General features: G+C 33.5%; 1 non-coding gene across 1 annotated transcript; it reads left to right on the plus strand.

The window, feature by feature from the left end:
- Positions 1 to 12,346: 12,346 nt before the first annotated feature.
- Positions 12,347 to 12,453, plus strand: LOC128284947 (small nucleolar RNA R71). The gene has a single exon (XR_008275364.1). It is a non-coding gene; the product is annotated as a small nucleolar RNA R71 (small nucleolar RNA).
- Positions 12,454 to 20,186: the final 7,733 nt, after the last annotated feature.

The raw sequence follows: 20,186 nt of genomic DNA on the forward strand, positions 1-20,186 counted from the left end.
TATTAATATAAAAATTTCAAATTAAACAAAATAAATTAAACTAGAAAAAAAATATTTTAAATCATAATTAGAAAATTTCTTCTTAACAAATTACATTAAATTAATTCCCAAGAAAGGCTGGAGGGGTCACAGCGGTCCCGCTTAAGTTCCAATCTCCTTAGACAGAATTAATTAAATGTACTAAATTAAGAAAATAAGTTCTAATTATTTATTTATTTATAAAATGAATTCATAAAAATTCAAGGGTCTGTTAATTTGAACGAGGATTCAACTCGCTTAACGTCACCATCTCAATAATGCTTGAGACGTTGACCATTAACTTTAAACGTACCTCCACAATTGCCGTATAATTCAATAGCTCTATAAGGATAAACTCGATAGATGGTATAAGGTCCTTTCCATCGGGATTTCAGCTTCCTAGGAAATAACTTCAGCCTTGAATTAAACAACAAAACCTTCTGGCCTTCTTTAAACTCGCGAGGTCGTATATGACTATCATGCCATCTTTTTTATCTTTCTTTACACATTTTGGCCTTCTCATAGGAAAACAACCCCAACTCTTCTAACTCATCCAGTTGTAACAGTCTTCTCTCACTAGCTTACTTAAGATCAAAATTCAACTTTTTTAAAGCCCAGTGAGCTCTATTCTCCAACTCTAATGGCAAATGACATGCCTTCCCAAAACCAACCGATAAGGAGTCATTCCTAATGGTGTCTTAAGTGTTGTTCGATAGGCCCATAATGTATCATTGAGCCTTCGAGACCAATCTGTTTTGCTAGGGCGTACTACCTTTTCAAGGATACCTTTGATTTCACGGTTCACTCTTTCAACTTGCCTATTAGACTAAGGGTGATAGGCAGTAGCAATCTTATGCTTCACCTTATATTTTTCAAGCAACCACTTAAGCCATTTGTTCACAAAGTGAGAACTTTCATCATTAATAATAGCTATTGGTGTCTCAAATCGTGTAAACACATGCTTATGTAGGAATCACATGACTACCTTAGCATCATTTGTAGGGTATGCTTCAGCTTCAACCCATTTGGACACATAATCCACAGCAACTAAGATGTATTTGTTCCCATATAAAGAAGGAAATGATCCTAAGAAGTCAATGCCGCATATGTCGAAAAATTCAATCTCTAAAATATTTGTTAAGGGCATTTCATTCCTCCGTTCTATATTTTCGGTTCTTTGACAATTATCACAGTTCTTTACATAAACATAAGAATCTTTAAATAGTGTAGGCCAAAAGAAACTTGCTTGCAAAATCTTTGCTACAGTACGTGCACGACCAAAGTGTCCCCCACTTGAAGATGAATGGCAATGATATAAGATCTTAGCAATCTCACTTTTAGCTACACACTTTCGAATTATATTATCTACACACTATTTAAACAAGAACAGGTCCTCCCAGAAATAATATCGACTATTATGAAGGAATTTCTTCCTTCGTTGGTATGTCATTTCTTGAGGAATTATTCCACATGCAAGATAATTGGCAAAATCAACAAACCAAGGTGTTTCATGGATTCGACTCACCTCAAATAAGTGCTCATCTGGGAAATTGTCATTGATAGGCACATGTGATAGAGTTACCTCATCTTGCTCCAACCTCGACAGATGATCAGCTACTTGATTTTCAACACCTTTTCTATCTTGGATCTTAAGGTCAACTTCTTGGAGTAAAACTATCCAACGAATTAGCCTCGGTTTCGCATCTTTCTTCGTGAGCAAGAATTTAATGGTCGCATGGTCAGTAAATACTAAAACTTTGGTGCTTATAAGATATTAGCGAAATTTGTCAAAAGCAAAACCTATAACAAATAGTTCCTTTTCAGTTACTGTATAATTGAGTTGGGCTCCCGACAAGGTTCTACTTGCATAGTAAATGGGGTGGAACATTTTATTTTTTCTTTGACCCATCACAGCTCCTACAGCATAATCACTTGCATCGCACATCAACTCAAAAGGTGTGCTCCAATTGGGTGTAATGATTATTGGGGCTGAGATTAACCCTTTTTTCAGCTTTTCAAAAGCTTCTAACCATGCTTTGTTAAAATCAAAAACTGCATCTTTCTCTAACAACAAACACAATGGTTTAGAAATTTTCGAAAAATCTTTGATGAACCTTCTATAAAAACTGGCATGGCCTAAGAAACTTCTAACTCCTTTCACATTCATTGGGGCCGGTAATCTTTCAATTACGTCTACCTTTGCTTTGTTGACTTCAATTCCTTTCTTTGAAATTCTATGCCCTAAGACAATCCCTTCCTTAACCATAAAATGGCATTTATTCTAGTTAAGGACAAGATTCGTCTCTTCGTATCTCTTCAGTACCTTAGCCAAATTACTCAAACAAATATCATAAGTGTTACCAAAAATAGAAAAATCATCCATGAAAACCTCAACAAAATTTTTAACCATATCAGTGAATATTGACATCATGCATCGTTGAAAGGTTGTAGGTGCATTACATAAACCAAAAGGCAATCCCCTAAAAGAAAACATACCGTACGTGTAATATCCTAATTTTGGGCCTAGTCGGAATAGTGATTTCGTGACCACAAAATCTGAGATAGAAATACTTATTTTATGATTATTTTAAGGTCTATGATATGATTGCATGATTGTGTGAAAATTTCGTGAAGAAATTTTATGCATAAAGTGCTTAAATTGAAATTAGGGACTAAATCGAATAATTTGCAAAACTTGTATTCTAGAAGTTTCTCGTATGAAATTGTTTCGAAATATTAATTAGGAGGTCTTAAATAGCAATTTTACCAATTTCTAAGTCTATGGACAAAAATTGGACATGGATGGAATTTTTGGAAAGTTTAGTAGTAAGGGCATTTTGGTCATTTAGGGGTAAAATGAATTAAAATACAAAATTAAAAGCCAATTTTGCTCGTCTTCAACCCCATGGCGAATATAGCAAGGAGAAACCATGGCTAGGGTTTTTCAAGCTTCCAAGCTCGATTAGCAAGGAAAACCAAATTGGGCTAAAATAGGAAAATACCAAGTTGTGGACGAAATGGTAAAAGTAGCCATTTTGCATACGAGGTAAGTTCATGTGTAAATGTAGTAACATAATTATCATTTTAAGCAATTTAATGTTGTTTGTATGATATGATGCTGATTATTATCATGAAATATTATGCTTTGTGGTTATTGTTGAATAATATGTAATTATGTGAATTACTTGATGAGTATGAACTATCACCGAAGTATCGGTTCCGATATTCCATGGAAGACAGCAAATGTGAGATCGAGGGAAAAAAAGCCCGTTTGAACCTTAGGAATAGATTAGGATACAAGTGACATGTCACTAGGATGGTTGAGCATCCGAACTCGTTGAGTTGAGTCCGAGTTCACTTATGGATGCAAATGTCCGAACTCGTTGAGTTGAGTCCAAGTTCGAGAGATGTATCTAGGCATCCGAGCTCGTTGAGTTGAGTCCGAGTTCACTTATGGGCGGGTTACATGGTAGCTTGGCTACATATGTGGCATTTATGTGCAAACTTTCCATGTATCCGAATTATATTCCGATGTGTTCAACGGGTAAAGTTCTACTGAAATGGAGGAATACTCAAGATGAAAGGGATGTATTGGTAAGTGTTGTGAAATGGGTACTTTGAACAGGTATTTACTTAACCCTCGGGTTGAAAAATTGATATAACAACAATATGGTAAGATGATAAATGAAAATGTGATATGAATGTCTTGGTGATGATTATGCAAATGATGTTTTATGTTTGCTTATATGGTTATGTTACTTGCTATTTGCATGTGAACTTATTAAGCATTTATGCTTACTCCCTCCTTTTCATTCCTTGTAGTGTTGACAAGCCAGCTCGAAAATCGGAAACGGTCAGAGGCACGCTCACACTATCCGTATACCATCTTGGCATAATGGCTTGTATATTTTGAGTATGGCATGTATAGCATTATAACCATTTTGTGTATATGGTCTTATGATATGGTTATTGAGTGGTATGAAAATGCTTGGTAATGATTAGCCATTGGAATGGCTAATCATGATCATATTTGGTGTTATGTATGCTAAATTACTAGCTAATCCATGGAAACCATGAAATAGGTAAAATTTACCATAAAATAGATTCAGACAGCAGCAGTGACGTGAGTTTGAAAAATCACTAAAAATAGTAGATATACAATTATATGATGAATAATATATGTAATTGAATCATCGTGAGTCTATTTCCATATGGATTGAAAAAAACAGGTATATGAATTATATTTTATGAGATATTTGAATTTTTGTGAAACAGGGCCAGAGTGATTTCTGGATCCCCTATTCTGACTTTAAAAATTTATCATAAATTGTACAAATATAATTAGAAGTCATTCTTTATATGTAAAGATTTCTTATTGAGTCTAGTTTTAATAGAAACAAACTTCATAGTCATTGAAATTCTGTACAGAGAGATATCTGATTCGTAATACACAGAGGTCAGAGCAGTTGAACCCTGAAATAGGGGAGACTTTAACTAATAAACTGTACTAATTGGCTCAACTAAAAATTCTATAAAAGAATTAGGAAATATATAAATGAGTATATTTTCAGGGAAAATTCACGGAATTTAATTTTGAGTTTCATAACTCGTGATATGAATTTTTAAGCGACTGTGACGCAGATTGCTAGTTTAATTGGAAATTTTAAAAATAAATTGTTTGAGTTGTTTAAGTAATGAATTAAGCCTGTTAACACCTCGTGTTCGACTCCGACGATGGTCTCGGGTACGAGGCGCTAATTTGGTGGTAGCAGAGCAGGTTTAGTCTGTTCTCGGACTAACCTAGCATGTGTAAAAGTTTAGCTATACATGCCACTGATCTATGATAGTGTGATGTCTTCCGACGCGTATGAGTACCGTCTTATTTAGACAGGGTACTCTCCAACCGAGCTGCGCCGACCATGTTCAATGTTATGTGAATGTATTTGAGTAAAATTATGATTATGATAAGTCTCGATTTAGAAAAGTATGAATAAATGTTTATGATACATATGTGATAAATATCCATACTTGCTTAATGCTCATATGATGTAGTGTATATGGCTTACTTGATAAGATGAACGGAATAAATAGAAAGTAGTAGAGGTATGAATAAAAGTCATAATATCATGATACGAATGAAAATGTCCTTGTCTTGATTGGACGTTGAATGTTGATGAATGTTAATGATATACAATTTTTATGAGATAAAGGATTATAATGAAATGAATTTATCTATGTTAAATTGTTGGACTGAATTATATGATTGTAATGATATGTACATGATGATGCACGAATGAAAGTTGTGATTGTGATGCAAATATCTATGTTTGTTTGGTCTTATATGATGTCATGAGCATGAATTAATTTAATTAAATGAATGGATAAGTAAAGCTATCTAGAAAACATAGAATGTATGCATAAGTATATTGTCTAAATGGGACAATAGGAAAATTTGTGTAAGCCAACATGAATGTTGCATTGCCTGAATGAATGACATGATTTTGATGATGTTGCTATGATGATGGAAGTTGTGTCATATGTGTATGTATAAGAAAGTCGAGTCAGAGGTCCTACAACCCCTCCCCCTTACCGAAGTTGTACTTATAATGGAATTTCATGAGATTTGTATTGAATAAGTTTCCAGTTGAGAACCCAAAGAGTTCAGTGATAGAATAATTATAAGTATGATCAGAGATTGAAAATGAGCTGATAAGTAAAGTCAGAGCTAGTAAAGTATCAGATTGATATAAAGATTATTGGAATTATGCATTGTCCCAGTTAGAGAAGGAATTCTCTTTGGTAAATCGAATTACTCAGGTGCAAGGTCGAGAAAAGTGTAAATCAAAATTTATTCAGAACTGGCCTTCTTTAGTGAATGGTTTAATATGAAATTTGTGATGGCAGAACTAGTTGGGGAAATGATATTTGAAATGTGAACTATCTGAGTGGGATAGTTATGACTGGACAGATTTAGCAGTCTCCTTTAAGATGTTCTATGTGTTTACCCGTTCTCAGAAATATTTCTATGGCTATTGATCTTCTAAAGAAATTCTTGTTATATGGGAATGTCTTCTAATTCTGGTGTTGGATGAAAGCATTGGTAGTCTGACTGGTTTATAATTTATATTGCTCTATTTCATCGGGTATTCTATTTCATTTCGTCTTATAAGAATTGATGAGAGAATACATATGATATTATGATTCTGTTTCTTCTACTTGATGCTTCATCTGATATATATGTATGGGAAGATATATTGATCTTGTTATATTTGATTTCGATGGGATTAAATGATGTTTTCTTCGGACTTTCTTTCTTTGAAGAATTATCGAGTATTCGTATTTTCTCTATGAGTTTGGTTTTCGATTCTCCGGTATAGTATCGTATCTTGGGTTTCTTTATCCTGGATCTCTTTATTCTGGATTTCTTTATTCGGTTTTCTTGTTATCTTTGTTCCATAATTTGTCAATTACGACTCATGTTCGAAGTGGGCTCTTCAGCTCGTGATAATCATGGCAAATATGACTATATTTCTAATTTGATCTTAGTAATGTGGTGATTTTAGTATTGGGATTTTTTCTAATTTCGTGTAAGGATTTGACATCGAGAAAGGCATAGGTGATAAAAGCGCGAGTTTCAATCGGTATGGTAAATTATTTATTTGAAAGATTTCATGTGACAATTATGTCAGGATTATTTTTCCCAAGTCTGATAATAGAATTTCATTTTGTACAGATAAAAGAGTAAATAGTTTGAACGAGAAGTGTATATTTATTAGAAAAGAGTTGGATATTAGTTTAAGTTACTACGAATGATAAGGTTTCCATCTTGTGAAAGCTGAAAAGTTTATTACATGTTGATAGAGTTCGGATAGATGAGAATATTGGTAACTGAAGCGTCTAAACTAGACTAGTCTACATTGAGCAAAGACTTCTTGACTTTCAGTAATGTATTGTTGTATGAATTGTGATGTGTTTCAAGACAGTGAGGTAATGTGATAGTTTAGAGCATTCGATGTTACATAAAATCTGAGTTGTTAAAGAGGTTAAAGCCGAGCATTGGGATCTATCAAAATTATCCTTGCCAGTGTTGATATTGGGATGGAAATGAGAAGGATTATTCTTGAGGCCATATCAGAATTATTTCCATGGCGGAAAGAGGAAAATGTGATGTATCCTATTGTTAAATGTTTGGCGATATCTATAAATCATATAGGTATTGAATGAATTCCTACTCATCAGATTCATGGAATTTCAGGTCTTTTTGATTGTTGAATTTCTTGGAATTCTAGTCTCCATTAACCAAATTGAGATCTGGTTTTATGTCAAGATGACAAGGGAAACGGAGAAGGGTTGAAAATTTAAGAACAATTAAGAGATGAGTTCGTAAACTTTCAGAATATATGAGAAATTAATGAGATATATTGGAGGCAATCACCGAGTGAAAGTTCTTCAAAGACCGAATATGAAATTTAGGAATCTAAGTGAAGACCACTTTTCTGGTAAGATTTTCGGGGACGAAAATCCCTAAAGGGGGGGAGAGTTGTAATATCTTGATTTTGGGCCTAGTCGGAATAGTGGTTTTGTGACCACAAAATCGAGATAGAAATAATTATTTTATGATTATTTTAAGGTTTATGATATGATTGCATGATTGTGTGAAAATTTCGTGAAGAAATTTTATGCATAAAGTGCGTAAATTGAAATTAGGGACTAAATCGAATAATTTGCAAAACTTGTATTCTAGAAGTTTCTAGTATGAAATTGTTTTGAAATATTAATTAGGAGGTCTTAAATAGCAATTTTACCAATTTCTAAGTCTATGGACAAAAATTGGACATGGATGGAATTTTAGAAAGTTTAGTAGTAAGGGCATTTTGGTCATTTAGGGGTAAAATGAATTAAAATACAAAATTAAAAGCCAATTTTGCTCGTCTTCAACCCCATGGCCGAATATAGCAAGGAGAAACCATGGCTAGGGTTTTTCAAGCTTCCAAGCTCGATTAGCAAGGAAAACTGAAATTCGGGCTAAAATGGGGAAAATACCAAGTTGTGGACGAAATGGTAAAAGTAGCCATTTTTGCATACGAGGTAAGTTCATGTGTAAATGTAGTAACATAATTATCATTTTAAGCAATTTAATGTTGTTTGTATGATATGATGCTGATTATTATCATGAAATATTATGCTTTGTGGTTATTGTTGAATAATATGTAATTATGTGAATTACTTGATGAGTATGAACTATCACCGAAGTATCGGTTCCGATATTCCATGGAAGACGGAAAATGTGAGATCGAGGGAAAAAAAAGCCCGTTTGAACCTTAGGAATAGATTAGGATACAAGTGACATGTCACTAGGATGGTTGAGCATCCGAACTCATTGAGTTGAGTCCGAGTTCACTTATGGATGCAAATGTCTGAACTCATTGAGTTGAGTCCGAGTTCGAGAGATGTAACTAGGCATCCGAGCTCGTTGAGTTGAGTCCGAGTTCACTTATGGGCGGGTTACATGGTAGCTTGGCTACATATGTGGCATTTATGTGCAAACTTTCCATGTATCCGAATTATATTCCGATGTGTTCAACGGGTAAAGTTCTACTGAAATGGAGGAATACTCAAGATGAAAGGGAAGTATTGGTAAGTGTTGTGAAATGGGTACTTTGAACAGGTATTTACTTAACCCTCGGGTTGAAAAATCGATATAACAACAATATGGTAAGATGATAAATGAAAATGTGATATGAATGTCTTGGTGATGATTATGCAAATGATGTTTTATGTTTGCTTATATGGTTATGTTACTTGCTATTTGCATGTGAACTTATTAAGCATTTATGCTTACTCCCTCCTTTTCATTCCTTGTAGTGTTGATAAGCCAGCTCGAAATCGGAAGCGGTTGGAGGCACGCCACACTATCCGTATACCATCTTGGCATAATGGCTTGTATATTTTGAGTATGGCATGTATAGCATTATAACCATTTTGTGTATATGGTCTTATGATATGGTTATTGAGTGGTATGGAAATGCTTGGTAATGATTAGCCATTGGAATGGCTAATCATGATCATATTTAGTGTTATGTATGCTAAATTACTAGCTAATCCATGGAAACCATGAAATAGGTAAAATTTACCATAAAATAGATTCAGACAAGAGCAGTGATGTGAGTTTGAAAAATCACTAAAAATAGTAGAGATACAATTAGATGATGAATAATATATGGAATTGAATAATTATGAGTATATTTTCATATGGATTGAACAAAACAGGTATATGAATTATATTTTATGAGATATTTGAATTTTTGTGAAACAGGGCCAGAGTGATTTCTGGATCCCCTGTTCTGACTTTAAAAATTTATCATAAATTGTAAAAATATAATTAGAAGTCATTCTTTATATTTACAGATTCCTTATTGAGTCTAATTTTAATATAAACAAACTTCATAGTAATTGAAATTCTGTACAGAGAGATATCTGATTTGTAATACACAGAGGTCAGAGTAGTCGAACCCAGAAACATGGGAGACTTTAACTAATAAACTGTACTAATTGGCTAGACCAAAAATTCTATAAAAGAATTAGTAAATATATAAATGAGTATATTTTCAGGGAAAATTGATGGAAATTGATTTCGAGTTTCTTAACTCAAGATATGAATTTCTAAGCGGCGTCGTGACGCAGATTGCTAGTTTAATCGGGAATTTTAAAATAAATTGTTTGAGTTTGTTTAAGTAATGAATTAAGCACATTAACACCTCGTATTCGACTCGGCGACGGTCTCTGCACAGGCGTTACAGTACGGACAAGTAAAGGTTGTTTTATGTTGGTCTTCTAGAGCTATAACTATTTGGTTATATCCCAAATAACCATCTAAAAAATAATAGAATTCATTACCTGACAGTCGATCTAACATCTGATCCATAAAAGGCAATGTAAAATTGTCCTTCCGAGTGGCTTTATTTAGCTTTCTGTAGTCAACACAAATTCTCCAACCAGTAACTGTTCTTGTTGGGATCAATTCGTTACACTCATTCTCAACAATCGTAATTCCACCTTTCTTCAGCACACACTGCACCGGACTTACCCACAAACTATCTGAAATAGGATAGATGATTCTTGCATCTAGCCATTTGATCACTTCCTTTCTCACAACTTCTTTCATAATAGGATTGAGCCTCCTTTGCCCATCAATTGGAGCTTTTTCACCTTCTTTTAGAATAATTTTGTGCATGCAAAATGAAAGGCTTATACATCGAATATCAGCTATGGTCCAACCAATTGCTTTCTTAAATTTCTTTAGAACAAAAATTAGTTGCTCCTCTTGATATTTTGTCAGTTCTGCTGAAATAATCACAGGCAAAGTAGAACAGTCACCTAAATAAATATATTTCAAATGGGAAGGAAGTACCTTTAGTTCGAGTGTAGGTGGTTCTTCAATTGACAATTTGGGTTGCACAAATTCTCTGACTTCCAACTCCAATGGTTCAAACCATATGGATTGAAAAAAATTTCTTGAATTGGCTTCCACCAAAACCATGTTTTCTTCACTTTCTTCATCCTCTAAAGAGTCAAACCCTAAGGCTTTCTCCAATAGATCTTCTTCAAAATTGCTTTCCATAGAAATCAAGGTTTCTATCTCTTCCATAACTGAACACTCTTCTTTCGAATCGAGAAATTTCATCGCTTTAAGAATGTTAAAAGTTACCCAATCGTCTCGAACTCGCATGGTGAGTTCACCTTTTTGCACATAAATTAATGTTCTTCCCGTGGCTAGGAAAGGTCTCCCAAGGATAATTGGCACTTCCTTATTTGCTTCAAGATCTAGAATAATGAAATCAGTAGGAAAAAATAAATTTATCGACTTTACCAAAACATCCTCGATCTTTCCTTCGGGGTATGCTAAAGATCGATTTGCTAGGTGGAGCGTCACAGTTGTAGGTCTTACTTCTCCTATCCCTAGCATCTTGAAAATAGACTTGGGCATCAAGTTGATACTTGCTCCTAAGTCACACAAAGCTTTACCACAGTAAGATTCACCAATGTTACTGGGTATCGTAAAGCTTCCTGGATCCTTAAAATTCGATGGCAGCTTGTTCTGCAAGAACACACTGCACTCCTTTGTCAAGGTGACAGTATCATACTCACTCAGTCATTTCTTCTTGGATAGTACATCCTTCATAAACTTCACATAATTTGGCATTTGTTCTAAAGCCTCCACCAATGGAATATTGATGTGTAATTACTTCAAAACATCCAAAAACTTCTTAAATTGTACCTCTTGTTTCTGCTTGTGTTGCTGCATTCTTTACAGATATGGAGGTGAAGGAACTTTCGCTTGAACCGAATAAATCTTCTGAGTAGGTAAATCCACATCTAAAGAAGATGTTAAAGTATCTGAATTCACTAAGTTAGGATTTACCTTATTAGTCTTTGCATATTCTGATTCCTTTGGTGTAGGAACTTCAACAGCTAGTTGATTCTTCTCAACGGGCTTATCTTCAACATCAATCAATCGGGGTTCTAGAATTTTACCACTTGGTAATGCCACTACCTTGATATGTTCTTTACCCAAATTTCTTGGATTCTCAGTATTGCTCCACAAGGTTCCTTACGGTCTATTACGAAGCTCTATAGCCAATTGGCCTATTTGGTTTTCCAAATTTTTCAGTGTTGTTGCTTGGCTTTGGATCAAAGCGTCATTCTTTGCCATGTATGCTTTCAACAAGTTCTCCAAACTGTTTGATGCCTCAACTTAAGGTGGTTTTTGAGCTTAGTGATTAAAACCTTGAGATGGTTGATTCTATGCTGCATAAAGTTGTTGTTTGGTCCATTTCCTTGGTTGCTCCAAGAAAAGTTGGGATGATTACGCCATGAAGGATTATAGAAGTTGCACTGGGGTCCTTGTCCACTCCTATTTTGGTGTTGGTTCCCCACATAGTACACTGACTCAGGATTCAATGGGAAATTCTTGACAGAATGATCTTCCCCATAGTACACATAAGAAACTCCTTCAAATGGACTTGGTGGCTGAGCTGCAAAATTATTAGCACTATTAGTGGTAAACTACTTTAACATAGAGGAAATAGATGATACCTGAGCTGATAATGAAGTGAGAGCATCAACTTCTTGAACTCCAGCTATACGCCTTCCTGAAGCTATATGATTTGTTGGCCATTGATAGCCATTGGTCACGATCCTCTCGATGATCTCATAAGCCTCATTATAAGACTTAGACAAAATTACACCATTCACAGAAGCATCTACCATCAATCTTGTATGTGCATTGAGACCATTATAGAATGTCTCCAACTGGATACACTGAGGAATCCCATGATGAGGACACTTATGAAGTAACTCCTCAAATCACTCCCAAGCATGATACAAAGACTCGTCATCCAATTGTTGGAAAGTTGTGATCTTGTTCCTCAACTTAGCGTTCTTGCTAGGTGGGAAATACTTAACCAAAAATCTCTCTGCTAATTCTTGCCATGTAGATATGGAACTTGGTGGCAATGAATTGAGCCATGCTAATGCTCGATCTCGCAACGAGTACGGAAACAACTTCAACATTAGTGTGTCTTCAGTCACACCGACTATCTTGAATGAATCACTCACCTCCATAAACAATCGAAGGTGGAGATGTGGATCTTCCGTGGGCATACCATTAAATTGGCCCCACCGTTTGTAGCATTTGAAACATCACTAGTTTCAATTTGAATTGGGTTGCCTCAATATCTGGCCTTCTAATTCTTGGATTTAACTTATTGAAAAGTGGCACAGCATATTGTCGGATGCATCGATCCCTATCATCGGCAATAAGGATGGGATTTCGTACATGATCGGCTTCATTACCTTGGTCTTGATTCTAATTTCCAAGGTCCATCTAGACTTGTCTTTGAGCTATTCGTTCACGTCTTCTTTGTCTGAAAGTTCACTCAATTTCAGGGTCTACTAGGAGTCAATCGATAATCTGATCTATGCTCATAAACACCTGAAAAGAAAATCACAAAATTAAAAAGAATAAGTTAGTATTGTTAGAATTAACCAAATTGAAAATAAATAAATTCACAACGAATGACTATGGCGATAGTTGACAATCCCCAGTAACGGTGTCAAAAATTGTAACGCTCGAGTTTGAGCAAGTGTACACAGTTGTTATCAAGTAATAAGTAAGTATTGAGTTATCATCTCCACAGGGATTGTATTTGTGCTAAGCCAATTAATTTGTAAAATTATATTAACAATTTGATAAATAAAAACAATATAATTGAAAAGTGATGAAAAATTAAGTATATGAAACTGAATGCAATGATCCCTATTGCAATTTATCTTGTAACACCCTTAACCCGTATCCGTCGTCAGATTAGGGTTACAAGGCATTACTGATCAAACGCAACTCAAAACAGACAATTAAACAATTTATACTTCGTAAATCAATCACATGAATAATCTCATCTTATTTAAAATTACAAATTATTAATCTGAAATACATATCATATACCGAACATATATCAACCAACTCACTTATTATCTGAGTATCAAAACAATTTTGTAGCTAATGCTCATGTACACTTTAACAACAAATTGTGCATGCTCCATAATTACCAACAATCAACTCATATAGTTATTTAATAACTATGGTATTCGAAATTATAACTATGAATCAAATAAGTTACCTTATTTAATTCATGTCATATCTGTACAAATGAATAACCCAAATTCATAAGTAAAACCAACATTACCGAAGGTTATATATAAAACCTATTTCATTTCATTATCTATACGGCTAACACAATTCATTTGGACATATTCGTAAGCTTACAAATAACTAACGAATTTATATAACCATATACATATACATATCAACCATAATATAAGCGCCTATATATATACATGTAAAAACATATAAGAGCTCAACTAACATATCATAATCAAATACCAATGCACACATATCCTTTAGTCATTAATCCAATCTCCTTATATAAATCTAAGTCCCAATATGTCTGACTTACCATAACAACAAATCAAGTATCATACATATCATTAATATAGTCCATAAGTGAACACCGAATTTACCCCATGCATATATCTTGATTTTTATCTAGCTAATAACATGATATATCTTAGCTCGATTAATAACCATTATATACCATATGACCAAAACACATAACAAACTTCACAAACATTATATATCTTGGATACACTCTCAATATAAGTTCAAACCAAGACCAAATATACATCATAACCAATTCATTCTTACCACATCCGAAATCATCAACCAACCTCAATACACAAACACATATCACAAATTCTAATCATCCATGGGACATAGCATAATAACCAAAATGGACTTAAACCATAATTAAACCAAAACCAAACTCAAGCATAGAAGTTAAGCCATTTTCGCATGGCTCAAATTATACATAGACCAAAATACAACATTTCAAAATTATAATCCAGCCTATACATGCCATAGTTCCAAAAATTCAGCTTATAAATTATTGAAGACAGTCGATAGTGTGATAGACTTTACTGATGATCCTCGAGCTCGTAACTTGACTCCAAAATCTAAAAAACAGAGGTAAACAAGAACACACACAGTAAGCTATTTAAACTTAGTAAGTCATAAGCAAATAAACAATTTAATTTAACTAAATAAATTTATAATAACATAACCACATTTAATCTTTAAGCTTTAAGTTCCATACATAAATCATGTACTTTTATTAAAAAAAAGTTGGCCAAATATACATATTGCTTTATCAAAATATCACACTTTTAAATCATATTATCAATGCAAAAAGCTGAATCTTTAAAAACTTGTTTACATATACTCATGAATCAAACCTTAATATCACATAATTACACTTAACTTGTGACCGAATATATTTCACAATTACTTACAAATTCAAACTAATATCATACATATATTTTGTATCACATATCAAATAATTAACTTTCCTTATTTCAAATAGATAATCAACTATCACATACCTGGTCATTTAGCCTGATTTATACATTCATACATAACTTATCTTTGCCCGTTGAAACATTCAAAATTGGGTAGGATACTCGGATTATCACACATATTGTACAGTGCCAACGTTCCAAACGTGGTCTTACATGTAATCACATATCAATGCCACTATCCTAGATTGGGTCTTACTCGCACACATATATCGGAATCACATATCGATGCCAACGTATAAAACGTGATCTTACTCGCACACATATATCGATGCCATGGTCTTACTCGCACATCACATATCGGAATCCTATGTCATGACATATGTATCCTAGCTATTCCTAAGGCTCATCGGGGCTTTCGGACGTCGTAACTCAGTCGAAACAAATTCATAAACATAGCTGCCAAACTTGTACACATTCAACCAATACATGTATTTATTCACATATTCATTCCAACATATATAGTTCACATTTAATTAAAATTAACAACATCTATTTGCTTATAAACTTACCTCGGACGATGTAAAATGGAACAAGACCACTAGTCGACAACTTTAGTTTTCCCCCGATCCAAATATGATTTCTCTGGTTCTTGATCTAAATATATTCAAATTAAACTCATTCAAACATATTTTCATTCAATTTAGTCAAAAAGCACATAAATGGGAAAATTACCGTTTTACCCCTGACATTTCACATTTTTTATAATTTAGTCCCTATTGCACAAAACACAAAATATGCAAAATCTCAACATACCCATGTTAGGCCGAATGTTCCTAGTGTTCATACAGGTCCATATATTTCATTTATTTCACATTTTAGTCCCTTAAATTATTATTTTTGCAATTTAGTCCTAATTACTCAAAATCATCAAAAACTCCAATACAAAACATGTTAATCCAAAACATATCTTTCATATTTCATCATCAAACAAAAAAATCACAAGCTTTCAACAATGGCATAACTCAAAATATTCATCAATACCAAAAATTCAAGCATGGGTTTTGTAGTTAACTTAGCAGCGATCTTAAAAATGTAACAATTATCAAAAACCGAGCTAGAACTTACCTTGAATCGAGCTTGAGAATGACCGAACCTAGGTTTTCTTTCTTTTTTCTTTTGTTTCGGCAAGAAGACAAATATAAACACATATAATGGCTTTTTTTATGTTTTATGATATATTATAACTTATATTAACTTAATGTTTAATTTACATATTTAACCTTAATAAATTTATAACAAAACCATATATATATATACCTAATGCCGACCATTCATTTAATCAATGGGCTAATTGCAACATAAATCCTCCACACTAAAAGAACAACCACTATTCGACCCTTTTAAAAATAACCACCAAATTTTCATTTTACGCTATTAAATCTTTTTATTTCATCGGACAATCAAATGACAAAATTAAATCACGAAAATATCACACACAAATTCACACATGATAAACACAGTAAATAATTTCAAAATATTTTTTTGACTCGGATTTGTGGTCCTGAAACCACTATTCTGACTAGGGTCTAAACCGGGCTGTTACATATCCTAAGTATGCAAACTATATGAATGAAATAGATTTTTGCAGAATTAACACAATAAGTAAAAATTAAAACATAAATAAGCTAGGAAAACTCAAATTATTATCAACATGCCTATCAATATTCAGAAAAACAATCCATGGCAACTCGATCTTTCATGAGTTTGGAAACCACATTAGGTCCTTTCAGAATCCTTTACTTAGTAAATACGCATTTTACTAATCCTTATTTACTAAGGGTTTCTTAGTATTTGTGCAAGGTAACAGGGACTTGTTAGGTTTGAAATAGTTTAATCACACAAATCTAAAAACTATGCAGATAATAGAGCCTGGTTAGGGGTGTTAGGTAACCTGCAATTTAATCGGGTTAGGATCTAAATTGAGCATGCACATTTCAATTATGTGTCGATTAGCCGTCGTTTGGTTAGGATTGCTCAGCTAATTCAGGTGCATTTCAATCACGTATGAATGAAATACACACTTGATTTTAATTGAAAACATGAACTATTGAGGCACAAACATTATAAGCATGAATCAAATAATTATTATTTAATCAAAGCAATCATCCTAACTTAAATAAAATCAAGCTATCATTGTTGTAAACAATAATAGTAAACACATAGCAAACATTCTTGAATTAAGTTAAAGAAAAGAAAGATTAAAGCCAAATCAAAATGACTGTCACCCAAGACTCTGACTGACGAGGGCTCTTTCGCTCCTTTTCTTTGCTCCTTTGCTGATGGCTCTCCGAGGTGGCCAACCAAGGGCTCTTTAATAGGCTAATTTGGTACAAATCCTTATGTAAAAATGATGATAGGCGTGAAGGGGAAAGAAAGCTGAGAGAGTAGAGAGAGGAGAGAATGATGAACGGGTGAGGGATGATGGATAAGTGAGAAATGGGGTCTTATTTATAGGTGATGCAAGGAGCTAGTTTGCTAAAAATAGGAGTGTCCATCATTTGAAACTTCATCCAAGAGTGGCAGGCCATGATTTGTGGGAGTGTGCTAATTTTTGCTTGATTTAAGTGCCACAACATCATCAGGATCAGGACTCAGTCAATTGCAAATCTCCAGGTAAATCTCTGATTTCTTCAACTCTTCAAGGACCTTATGTAATTAAACCAAAATTTGATTTATGAACATCCACATGCAGCCAAATTTTGGGTTGACTTGGTCCTCCATTTGGTTGCTTTGTAATCAACATAAAGCTCTCAGACCTATCCAACAATAGTAGATAATTTAGAGGACCAAAGAATATAATTTAACCACTTTAATTAATCAATTTACTTAATAAATTAAAATCCAATTTATTAATTAAATATATTAAAATAAATTATTAAATATAACTTTATATTTTATTATTTAATTTAATCATGCATGGCCCACTTTATATCTTGAAAATATAATATGCTCAAATTAATATAAAAGAAGTCATTTTCTGCATGAAAACTATATAATAAAGCATAAAATCACTTTTTAATAATTTCTATGTCCTAATTTCATATTTTCATCTATTTCATTAACTTATTAAATAATTACTTGGTTTTAACAACAAATTTAAGTAAAAAGGTGAAGAATTATACAGAAAAGTCCTATATATTTTTTCAGTTTATAGTACGCTGATATTGTCAATTAGTTGGTTCAAGAATTTTTTCCTATGGGAGCATGGAGCTAGCACAAGAAAAAAATTGAAAAAAATTGTTCACAATGCTAAATGTTACATTTCGGAGTAGTCATACGCCTTTTGACAATGTGGTGATTAGATTTTCAGCGATGTATAGCTGAAGAGATGGAAGATATCCTTTTGGGTTGTCTTCCCCTTGTGAGGTACATTTTGGTGGAAAAAAGGAGTACCGGAAGATTCTTCAATTGGGGTTCTATTGGCCAATGATGATTAGGAATGCTTACAAATTTACTAAGAGGTGTGACCGGTGTCAGAGAACAAGGAATGCATCCAAAAGAGATGAAATGCCACACAAAGGAATTTTAGAAGTATAAATTTTTTATGTTTGGGGTATAGACTTCATTAGACTGTTCTCAGGTTCTTTTGGAAATCAATACATTCTCTTGGTTGTCAACTATGTATCTAAAAGGATAGAGGTAGTGGAGTTATCGACAAATGACACCAAATCAGTGGTGAAGTTTCTTCGTAGGAACCTTTTTTCAAGGTATGGGACACCTCGTGCTCTCATTAGTAATGAAAGGTCAAACTTCTATAGCAAGAAACTAGGGAACGCCTTTCTGAAATATAGCATGAGACATCGAATCACCACTGCTTATCACCTACAAGCTAGTGGTCAAGCAAAAGTAGCGAAACGAGAAATCAAACAAATTCTCGAAAATGTGTGAGCCCAAATAGAAAAGATTGGTCTACTTGATTAGCTGATGCATTATGAGCTTATTGGATTGCATATAAGACACCTCTTGAAATGTCTCCATACTAGTTGGTCTACAGGAAGAATTGCTATCTTTTGATTGCGCTAGAGAAACACTTGTTGGGCAATCAAGGAATTGAACTTAGACCTCAACTTGGCTAAAAAGGCTCGTTTTTTCAGTTGCATGAATTAAAGGAATTTTGATTCTTCGCTCATGAGAACGCCAAATTATATAAGGAGAAAAGCAAACTCTACTGTGATGCGATGATGAAATGAAAAACCTTTGTGTTGGGTCAATAGGTGTTGTTGTTCAACTCCCATTTAAAACTCATTGGAAAAAAATAGAAATCACATTAGTGGGGCCATATACGATTACACGTGTGTTAGCCAATGGAGCTATGGAGTTGGAAACTTGGGATGGTCAGTTTGTAACACCCCTCACCCACTCTAATCACCGAAACCAAGAAAGAGGATGTTACAAACAAAATACTATCTAAAATAAACAATTTATAATTTAACATTTAATTCTAATTACAATAAATACATAAATAATAAGTTTATACATAATTCACTAATTTACATATCATACAAATATATTCATTTGGAAACAATAAGGACCTATTTGTATTAGCCTAGGTATGAAATGGGTTTAAAAAGTAAAATTTGAAACTTCCAAAGTTGGTATTAGTAATTTATAGCTGGTATCGATACTGTATCGATATCTTATGAAAAATCGATACCAAATTATATTTTTGTTTATTACCACAAAACATAAGTATCGATATTTTATGAAAAGTATCAATATTCAAATAAAAGTCGATACTATTTTAGCATTTTATTTGTTTTAGAACTGTTCATATGGTAAGGCATCGATACCAGATGCTAAAATATCAATACCTAATTTCTAAATGGTAAAATTTCAACTTTAAAAGGTTCATTTCATGCCCAATTTACCTATCCAACAAAAGAAAATAAAATCACCTATTCAAACATTCAATGTGCCCTCATTGACACCACAATTCAATCATCCTATCAATACAAAAAAAGGTTATGCTATAATGACAAGCTAAGCCTATGGTAATGTCTTGCATTTAAGCTCAAGAAACAACCATTGAATCTTGTCAAAACTTACCATTCCTCTTCTCATCTAGAACATATTCATTCATACACTAATTCAAACACTTTATAAGGTCGAATTCAAGTGATTAGCTAACAAAAAAAAAAACCATAATACACCAAGAACTATAATATGATTACTTATAAGCTATCACAACATAAGCA

Source organism: Gossypium arboreum, chromosome 11, assembly GCF_025698485.1.
Source record: "Gossypium arboreum isolate Shixiya-1 chromosome 11, ASM2569848v2, whole genome shotgun sequence".
NCBI classification, from domain to species: Eukaryota; Viridiplantae; Streptophyta; class Magnoliopsida; order Malvales; family Malvaceae; genus Gossypium; species Gossypium arboreum.